The 11167-nt window shown below is 43.7% G+C and overlaps 1 protein-coding gene across 1 annotated transcript in view; it reads left to right on the top strand.

Annotated features, from left to right (window-relative positions):
- The first annotated feature begins 134 nt into the window (after positions 1-134).
- Positions 135-11167, top strand: part of LOC139108336 (mitochondrial intermembrane space import and assembly protein 40-A) — a 30531-nt gene continuing 19498 nt past the window's right edge. The window contains exons 1-2 of the mRNA XM_070666514.1: positions 135-984; positions 4036-4205. The gene's annotated coding sequence lies outside the window, so the exon portion shown is untranslated. The remainder of the gene's footprint in view (positions 985-4035; positions 4206-11167) is intronic.

Here is an 11167-nt window from a genome sequence, read left to right as displayed (position 1 = left end):
TTATCGTAAGCGCCACGTGAAGCAAACTTGTAATGTTATTCCAGATTTTCCAATGATTCAAAATGTAATTCTCGTAACTCCGATAACCCTGGTCGTATCGTTGAGACGCTGTTATCCGCGGGTTATCGTGCGCTCGTTCCCGGAATATCTCGATTGCGCGTTTACTGCAATGGGAAATTAGGAGGAAGTTAGAGATGTGGAAAATTTGCAACGTACGTCTCTCTTTTGCACAAACAGATTAACGAGTTTCAAAGAAATCGAGAAGATTAACGTTGTTTGCAGAAACAAGTTTTTTCCTTTGAAGGTTATTTTTTTTTATAATTTAAAAAACTGCGAAATTGATAGTACATTGCGTAAATACTATCGTATAAATTAATACAGAATTACCAGCTTCTCGTTACTGGCGTACAACTCGTCCTATCTTTGGCGATCTATTAAATTTGCAGCAGTTTGCAGAAAAAATACACATAACTTTTGCAACTCGGTTGAGTTACAAGACAGTTGAACTTCTACGAAACAGCTAAATGAGAAAAAACATTAGAATTGTTAGTAATTATCATTTTCTGTATTATCGTTAACGGTAGTGTGCCCACAGGATAACTGTTCGTCGATTCGAACGATCAGTACTGACCGTCGAAAGAACGGAACAAACTTGGTGATTCCTCCGAAAGAGGTCTCGTCAATGGCCTTTACGTGAGAAATGCCGAGGGTGCATTAGTTTCAGCCATTAACGGTTACGCGTCTCGCGTTTGCTCCACAATTGTTTCAACGATCGATCTCAACATAAAGTTATTCGTTGCATAAAGTGTTACATTTCGTATTCAACCTCAGCCTTTCATAAATAGGCGACGTGAGTGCCGTTTAATATTACCGCGGGGGTGGACCATCTACAGTTACCTATCCCAGACACAACCTACATTTATTCCCCGCTTCAAAGTGTTCTACATACCTTTCGTCTGAATGGAAACTTAAAATTATTCCAAGGTAAATATTCGCAATTTATAATTATCACTCTCTTGCAAATTAAAATCGGAATTACAATTTTAATGTAAAACAGTTATAATCAATGAAATTTTATGGCTGAAAAAAAAAGAAGCACTCGGTGTTTCATGAAGAAGCGTCTATCGAGACCGTGTATTAAATGTCCTCGTTAAAAAGGAACAAAAATAAAAACGCGGTTTCGTCATCGGCCGTGGGCCATCCTGGTCGAATAAAGCCGGCAGAAACGTTTCGTCGCGAGAAATTTTTCGTGCGGAGACGCGTTGCGTTGTGGGCGAACAGAGAGAGGTGTTCAAATCACACGACAAACTCTCTTCCTTTCTTTCATCCTGCGATTCGTTCGAGGGTCCTCGTTGCGATCTCGTCATCGAAGAACTCCATTCGCGGATCGCGATATAAACCAATACTCACAGATTTCCTCGCCACTCATCGCGTGTTAGAATTTTCCGCCGCATTAACGCGCCACGGTGAGAATTTGCGGGAAAAAAGAGAGAAAAAAAAAAAGCGAGACAAGAAGCTCGGACGATCGGACGCGCTCGAGAATTTTTTAACCGTTATCGACAAACGCGCGGAAAACACTTTCCAAAGGATGCTAGAAGAAGGAAAAATCGCGTGCTTTTCCTACTAGCTGTATGTACTATACATATCATATAAAGCTCTGCGTCGCGCAAGGTCAATGGTGAACGCGAAAGTCAATGTCAAAGGTGAACACCGGTCGACGGCGAAAAATGCTGATCGCTCCGAGCGTATCCTTCATTAATTACCAAACACCACGCGCAAACATTTTCGACGTGCACGTTTCTCAGCTTTCTTTCTTTATCCTTTCCCTGTCAGCGAAATATTTCACAGCGTGCAGCATAATCATGCCGGCCTACGTCGGCAATTGATTGCCACGTAAAAATAGGACGCGTTAGTAGCTCCCGTTCATTCCCAGAGCACGCTAATTATCATTAAAATTTATTCACCGCTCGATATCAATATTGTGTGCGCTCGTTGACGCATCTCGTATATCGTGCGTTATTACGTTTTAATTTACCACTTGATGCTGCAAAATTGTATACTATTATGAATACGCGATATCTCTCTTATTTTTCGAAGTACGATTCATAAATAAATTTATACACAAAAATAAATAGGCACGTGTGACGTTAGGGAAATATCTGAAAGTAATACGACCGTAAAATTAACGTCCTATCACGTAGGATAAACGGCGATATTAATCCGAAATCATTAATATGAGAATAACGATAAAAATATCTTATCGCGATAAAATACATGTATATGTATACCTTTCCTTCCTCAAGCGATTTTGCGTTTCCAAGAAATCGGCGTCGTGCTCGTCCGGCTTCTCGGATCCGTATGCATTTTATAAAGTTCCTCCCCTCCCCGTCCACCTTGATTGATCGAAGAACCGTCGATGAAACGAAGACAGATTGACGTAATTATTCGCGCAAAATAGCCTCGGGGACTGTCGGCGTCGGCGAGGCTACGTGGTCGTAAAAATCGCGAGGGGCAATTAAACGGGCTATTCTAGGATTTCTAACAAATCGTCGCGGAGAATAGCATCGCTCGGCCAATTATCTCGCAGGTAGCTTATCATCCGCGTCGCCAATCGAGCAAGCGTCTCCCTCCCGCCTTTTATGATCACTTACATCGAAATCAATTGCGATGACGCGCGTGCTGACGTATATGCAGAGTGTCGCAGAGAACCCCTGGGCTTATCTTAACGATTGAATCTGATCCGAATTTGTAAGCAATTTTTTTCCTTCGCTCGCGGCTCGGGGCGTGCCAGAATCGCCGGTGGATCGAAGTCGAGACCTAAGGACTGCAGCTCCGAGAACGATACGTCTTTCTTCAACGAATGCGTTAAAGCTTGCACCCGGAAAGACTATATATTTAACATAAACCGGGATTAAAATATTCACCGAGAAACTTATAAATTAACAAGAATTAACGGATCGAATATATTCAGTAGAAGAAAATTTGGAAAAAATTAAAAAAAAATTAGTTATAAATTTCTTGATTTATTTATAAATTAATTGGAAAATTAATGATGTCAAATGGAATAATAGCGGGCATACATGTTGATGTATTGTAATTGAAACAAAATTAATTATTACAAGATGAAACGCCAACGTGACCCGTGTGCGTCGTGAACTAGAATTAGATTACAAATTAATTGTATAAACGTGGGAATCGATGCGACGCGATAAGAATCAAAAGATAGGAAGCAAAACGTATAATGTATTATAAAATAGAACTTTATACTCACGGGACAAACTCCGACGAGAGGCAGCCGGGATTTTCCATGCACAAGAAACGGTGTCAAATCGAGAAATTTGCCATTGAAGTTGAGACAACGAGTTCTAAGGACACCTCCGCATTTCGCAGCACTCGGTCAACGATATTAACATAAATCATCTAACAAACGCGAGAAGCTCCTTTATTAGCATATTGTTCACGTTCGGGCAAGGACGCGCTTGGAAAGCCGCGAAAGGTCGTCAAAAACATAAATTCCTTCTTGAAACGGTGGACTTCGTCTAGAATGAACGTTATGCGAAAGTTCCTCGATGAGAGTAATAAAACGGAAAATAAATCTTTTTCAAGTGTACACTTTTTACGTGCGCTGTTACATACGGACATAATATCGTGCAGTATTTTCTCAAGCAGCTGCGAGAGAAATACCTACATTTAACTTTAATGTAGACTTGAAAAAGATCTCGATTGCAATAAGCGCTCTTTCGCGGTGACGCATTTTTTTTTCTTTTTTTCTTATACGGGGTAGAAATTTGCGTCTGACCGAGAGACGAAACGTGCAGTTGCCACAGGACACCCTGTATAATAATGTCTCCTCTTTCGGCGGCTTTTGAGCCTCACGGGAGTGACATTGGCTGTTCTCGTATTGATTTATATGCTCGCCGCTGCACGCGGCTCCGGCTCCGGCCCCGGCCCCGGCCCCGGTCGCGGCTGGTAAGCGACAGCCACCTCGCCTTGTACTTGAAGATGCAATCGAACGATGCCTTCTTTCGTTTTAAGGAAAGAGAGGAGCGACGATCGATGATGTGAAGAGCTCGAGAGCACGCGCGCGTGCTGCGCATCGCATTGCATCGCCCGGTCCATGGCGAAGACTCTCCATCCGATCGCGCAGGCAAAACCGATCCAGAGCCAGGAGTCTCGTCGAAAGTTACGTGCCGATGACGACCCCTGTAAGTACTACCACTGTATTAATATGCGCTTCTTCGCCTGATTTGGGACGTGAGCATTTTTTAAGCGACTTCCCGAAAACTTGGCGCTTTGTCAACGCACCTGTTAATCGCCCTGAAAAACTTAGCAACCCACCACTTTCGCGGCATAATAAACTGAAACACAGAAGGAATTGGGTGGCAGCACGCCGAAGAAAGAGGAGAAAGAAACGCAGAGACGGCGATATCGTTAATTTATCGTATATGGAATTAATCGCTTCCTCTCTCTCTTCTTCCTTCGACGTTATTGTCGCCGGCAAAATCCCTTGCTGTTAACCCTTGGCACATTGCCATTCGCTGTATACTTTCGTCCTGCTTCTTTCTTCTCTCCTCTCATTTTCTCCGCGCTCCTGGTCGTTTTGGCTAGCACCATACGTCCCGGCTGTCGGGCCAGGGGTTTCCTTCGGCCCTTCGTACCCGGTCCTTTCAGTCTCGACAATGAAAGCGAGAGCCGGTTGCGCGTTCGTGGACCGCAGCTGATCCGCACGCTCTCTGGCTTCGGTAATTGGATACGACAGTTTTTAATTAACGCGCTCGTCTCGAAGCCGCAAGCTCCGAGAATGCCACGGGCCCACTTTATAGCCCTTTATAAACGTGATTTATCGGTAACGCGCTGCCACGTTACTTGATCTCAAATGCAAAATGTATGATTAACGTAAGTAAATAACATAGAATGAAACGTATTGAAAAATTTTTTCACAAAATCTCTTCCACGTCACCTTTGTAACATGTAATATCACATATCTCCTTAATGTTTATCTCCCGACTGTAAAAATTAAGTCCGACTATACGCAATCTTTTTAAATCACCACGAGTGATCGGGAAAACTTCTCACTCTTGTGTTTGTATTTATTGATTTAAAGCGCGATATCACGTAAGATTGGAAACGGATAAAAGATTGTAGAACACACGTTATCGAAAAAGAATTTTACCCAAGTAATTTTTAACATGAAATATAAATATATTTAGGTGGTATTGTACAGTCAGTGATTCGTTCGTATATACAGAATTATGTACATTATATGCCAAACATTACATGTCGAACACTCTCGTCCAGGCGATTTGCGCACAATTTACATACACGCACGCATGCACTCTGGTTTCTCTCGCGCGCGTGCAAATACGCGCACGTCATGAACACGCGTCGAATTGATCCATACAGCATCCCACACATTCGTCGATTCTCCATTCGTGTTCTTCCCTCTCCCTCTGTCCTGTTATAGTCCAGGTTTCGAATAGTATCTTTTTTTATTTTTATTTTTTTTTTTTACCGTTTGCTCAACCGCATGTTGCGCAAATTTTCGATTCAACCTTTATCCGCGTTCGCCATTCGTCGAGCTTTCAAGCTTGCACTTTTCCCTCGCGGGACCATTAGAATTGAAATGGACATCGAGTCCTTCCATACTCTAAGAAAATCACCTGCTCGATCGCAAGTCGATAATACGGTAGGAATCATATCGTCGTCAAGTCTCGTCTCGCCAAAGTAAGGCGAAAGTAATTTCATCAGTTTTTTTTTTTTTTAATTCTTTTTTATTTTTTTCTCCCTAAAGATAAGCGTCGAAGATGAGAGAAGCGAAGGAGAAGCGCGGTCTCGACAAAAATGCAATGCGTTACGCGAAAAATAATGGCGGGATATCCTATATAATCGCACGTATACGTACAGTTGGCATGTATATATAAGCACGCGGATCTTTCCCTTTTTACATATTTTCCTTCGCGTCTCTACCTCCTCTTTTCTGCTCCGTCAGCGTTCGCTCTATTACTTCGTTACACCACGTTTTTGGACGTGTCCTCCTCGCCTCACCCTTTCCATTTATTTGCGCCCGACCTCCGCGCTCGCCCCCTTTGCGTTTTTTCCCTCTGTTCTTGCGTATCTTCTTTCCTCCCTTTCGTTCTCTCCGCTACTAACCGCACAACGAGGTATCCGTACTTTAGACTTTTCGACTACTAAGTTAGAGAATAAGCGTAGAAATGTATCACACTAGAGACTTGTACATTACCTTAAATGCGTAGGTAGGTATAATTCCTTCCTGTTTACTTCGTTTCTATTCTTTTTTTTTTTTTTTTTTTTTTTTTTTTTTTTTTTTTTTTCTTTTGCTCACGACTTTTTTCTCGTATTTTCTCACCGCCGTCTATTCGTAATAACGTTAACGATTTAATTAGTTTGGCTATACAGCATCGCGTTTCCCACCGCGGACTCCAACGGTCCTCCGAGACTTATGTAGGAAGAGGGACACGACTGTAACGCGAGAAAAAGGGCGAGAGAGAGATAGACACAGAGAGAGAAAAAGAGAGAAGCGTGGTATAGATCAAAGAAAGCTGTACAAAGAAGAGGAAGAACGGAGGGAAAAAGGAGATATCAATTTATTGATCTGGGACAAACCCTGGCAGAACAAGACAAACAAGATATTCAACAGGTAAATCGTGCATACTAGTGTAGCCACCGGAAAAGCGGTGGAGGTAAAGCTAACACGAGATGGAGAAATAAAACGGTCGAAAGTAGTATGTATCAGCAAAAAATTCGATAAGGAAATGAAAGAAGAGAGAAAAGAAAAAGAACGCGGATAAATGTGTGGAAGGAAAAATAAAGAATATGTGTAAAAAAAAAAAAAAAAAAAAGGAGGGAAAAACTTTTTTTTTTATGCACTTAAATGGAGAGAAGAAACGCAGGTGTCGCGCGCGAAATCTTTGACACGAAACATACCGCCAAGCAGGAAAAGTCCGCGATAACGCGACGGTAAAAAAGAACGAGAGAAAAAAAAGGGAAGAGGGAGGAGCGTCGTCCTATCTTCGTCTCGGTCGGGAACGAGGTCGGAAGGGTGAATGATCGACGCCGAGTGTCCTTTCAAAGCGCGCTTCCGCTATTTCGATCCGAAGGAATAACGCGCGACTCGCAAAATTGCTCCCGACGTCCCCCGCCTCATCGATTTCGACAAGAAACCCCCGAGTTGCCCGATCGGATAAATCGAAGGCGCGTCTATTTGATCTCGATTAAAAGACCGAGGCAAAGTCGGCGGAAACGCGAGCGAGTTCGCTCTTTTTCTTGTCTCGCGGAGCGCTCTCTTTATTTCAGCCGAGAAAATCAAGGACGCATCGATCGCGCGCCGGCTTTTCCTTTCGTTCCGAGAGAGTGCCCTTCGTGCTAATTAGTAACACCGCAGACGCCATCGATCGCGCCAACTTTTCCTTTCACTTCGAACGCGCCCTTCGCTCCAGTTAAAAAGCTGCTAACGCGTCGCATTGATCGCATCTCACGCCCACGGAACTTTTCTCTTTATTCCGAGCGAGCAATTTCTATTTTTGGCAGATCACCGGAGCTATTTCGTTTACTGTCTGAATAAGAATAGATCGCGAAGGGTACCAAGCGATCCCCGCTCGCCCCGTGACAATTAAATCTCATTGCTCCTCCCGAACCGGCATTTACTTTCTTTACATCGATCGCTGGGAACCTTTTTCTCCTCTTTTTCCGTGACAAAGCAATTGGAGATTGAGAGGAGATCGATCCTTCGTGCCCGAAAAAAAAAAAAAATGCATCGATCTCCGGTAGGGCGGCGAGACTGGGGCGCGGAATGAAAGCGGAATTTCATCGCGTCGACGGACCGTGGCATTGAAAACAAAGGGCTCGCGGTGCGTGTGTTAGAATAGAAGCGTACAGGGCTCGCTCAAGGGGGACCGAGAGAAAGAGAAGCGGAGATGGATGAAGAGAAAGAAGCAGGACTGAAGTACTAAAGAGGGACAAGTGCATAGAGAAATATAGAGGTTGTCAAACGGTAGACGGTATCGATTGGTCGCGAGCAGGCCTCAATTCGCTTGGAAGCGTATTTGGTGGGTGCTTCTCTCTCGTTTTCTTCCTCCGCTGTGCGATAACGATTTTTGCCAGATCGATCGCGCTGGAGAACCGTCGTCGTCATTATCATTGTCACCTCGTCGATATGAGATGCGCGGGCGTGGTCCATCGCGCGGGATCGCTCGCTCGCTCCGTATTTAAAAATCACCGATGAGCGTTTTTTAAACGAAATTGATTAAGATTACGTTAGATAGTTTCGTCCCCGCATACGGTTTCTGCGAGCTGAAAGGGAATCTATCGATCGAATACGTCGCGTAAAAACGCAGAACGCTCTCTCTGCTCAACAATTAATACAATTTGAAGCGTCTCCCGCTTGCGTAAGCACGCACGTCGCGAGCTTCGACGCGAAACAATTGGCTAAACATTAATGTGATTTGAAACGTCTTACGTAACGCGTATCGGCCGTGTGATATTCATTTTGCGCAACTTTTTTTTTTCGCACGCGTGTACAACGAAAATACTTGTGGCAAGAGTTTCGTAAAAATTTTGATTGAACGTAAATGAACACGCGGAATCACAGCGACGATTTTGGAATATCTGTAACAAGAGATAATTAATGTTATAATTAAAAATATGTTTGACTTATTGAGACGTGTTAAAAAATTTGAATAATCTTTCCTCTGCAAAATAATACGCGGGTTAAAACTTGAAGCGGATGTTGCGAAACCCCCTGTTATCGATACTTTAACGTATCACGTATCAGAAATCTTGTTTATTATACAGAGTTCACAACAGCGCTGACAAATTGCCGTCGCGATCGCGAAAACACATGAGCAAATGTGCGCAACACATCGATCCGAAAGTCAGATGACCTTAATAATTTTTCTCGGCCCGAGCCAATTGATCCATCTATTGAGCAAGCAAAATCTGTCGGGAAAGTCTACGATGCGCGTAGAAAAGAGAACCGAACGAAGAAAGGAACAAGGATGAAACGTGATTGCCGAATCGCAGTGGACCTCTCCAATGGATTTCCACTCGTCCGGATCTAAAATCGCGATCGGATCACTTTATTTTCCCTCCCTTTTTACAAATGAAGAAATCAAAGAACGGTTTGATAAATTCCTCCCTTTTTCTCGATTTCCAAAATCTTTCATGTTACACCGGGGGTATTTGAGGAACAGACGCCGATGATCTTCAAAGCTTTCCTCGTAACGTCACCGCGCGGTCGTACGGTCACTTCGCTATCTTTCAAACCTCGAATCGCATTCTTCGGATCTCCGAATCATTCTCTCTTTCTCTCTTTATCTCGCCCTCCCTGAAGTGGTGAGCCCTCTGATGATCGGGATTCCGTCGTACCCAGCGCTTAAGTCGTGGCCCTCTGTCCTCGGGTTCCTGGACCGGGCGTGTCCGCGGAGAGGGAGGGAAAGGCAAGTTGGAGGGTTGGTGGGGCCCAGGTTCCACGGAAAAAGCCTTAGGTATATCTTTACGAGCGGAGCCATAAAAGCCGTGGGAGTTCCTCTCGTCCGACCGTTCATTCGTTCGCTCGTCGATTAACTCTCTTCCTCCTGGGGTACGATATGGACCGCGCTCCAGCGGCTACGATCCTTATTGTCGTATATTCTTCGAGTCCGTATAATACAGGCTGCTAGTACGGATAGCAGCCGTTGATCGTGTACGACTACCGATCGTTCTCATTCTCTCTCTCTCTCTCTCTCGCTCTTTATTGCATCGTCGAGCATTACATCAAGTGCACAATACTGTTCTCCAAAATGCGAGGACCGACTCCTCGGAATTCGTCCACACACACACACACACACATGCACACGTATACACATACATCAATTGGTGCTTTCGATTAACTCATTGACGTACCTATAAAGATCGTCAAGAACGATTTTTTAATACCTCAGAACTTTAGTGACACTCTCTACTCTCGTGCTTGCTAAATGCGATTGAAGAATTTTTATCACAAGTAAGATATTCGCCTGAAGATTTTTTTTGTTGATAAAAAAGAGGCGTGGTTGCAGACCAGGTTTAACATTTTGGATTAGCGCACGATTTCCAATCTTTATAATGCATCTGCGTCGAACGAATGCAGCTTATCAGAATTCGTTTACACACTTCCAGTTTCGCATTTGTATCGTGGATGTAAAATTATTTTTTAAACACAATTGACAAACAGCCGGAAGTACTTTCGAAAGTATGTAAATGAATCTTAATTTGCGTCAACCGGTCGGTTTGCGAAAACCGGCATTATCGGACTACTGAAATTGGTGCAATATCGGTAATATCTCGTATATCACGCCGGAAAAAGAAACGATTCTTTCATGTCTCTGGAACTATGCTTTCCCATTACAAAATATTATAGGTATAGAAAATTTTGAGCTCTCCTAAATCGTAACGACTTAAAGGTCCCGAATCGGGCCTGGGATTTCACCGAAATAAATCGAAAATGTGACATATTTGCGAATCGCGGTAACCGGCGCGTTATACGATATTTCACATGTCTTTGTATAACAGCCCGTAGCCGTTCGGAGCGTAAACGGAACCGATTCAGACTCATGAATTTTCTTTGCGAACGACGAATGAATGAAAAGCGGCTTGCGCTATTGTAAACTGGGGGTGCGACCCTTCGATTATCATTTTTCGTCATAGGGTGAAACCAGGACGAATTCTGCGCGCGATCCTGCCAGAATTTCGTGGCCGTCGTCGTCGTCTCTTCGTGCGGACTTGAGCAGAAGAAACCGAGAATTAAAATCTCAGCAGGCAACGGGTTATTCACGCGCCGTCTCTCATTCTACAAAGGTCGGCGCGTATAATGGAAAAAATTTTAAAAATATCGGTACATTTATGCAATGGAAATAGACGGCCGTTGGGAGAATTGAGATTTTAGTTTTCTCGAGCTCTCCTGCGTTTGGATCAACAATTTCCGCCGCATTCCTCCTCGTTTGAGCTCGGATTACGCGGCGCTTTTTCACCGACAACTGGCGCATTTTTTTTTTTCTCTCAACCCTACGTCACGGTCGATCGAATTTTTCCATGTCACGCACGACGCGGCTGGCAGATATATTCGTCCTAATAAAAGGGCGGTGCAACCGGTTTGAAATAAAATTTTCAGCACAGTCTGGTCGCAACGACA

This window comes from Cardiocondyla obscurior, linkage group LG15 (assembly GCF_019399895.1).
Source record: "Cardiocondyla obscurior isolate alpha-2009 linkage group LG15, Cobs3.1, whole genome shotgun sequence".
Lineage (NCBI taxonomy): Eukaryota > Metazoa > Arthropoda > Insecta > Hymenoptera > Formicidae > Cardiocondyla > Cardiocondyla obscurior.
The sequence above is the reverse complement of the archived record's forward strand: the minus strand, read 5'-3'. Positions and strand labels throughout refer to the sequence as shown.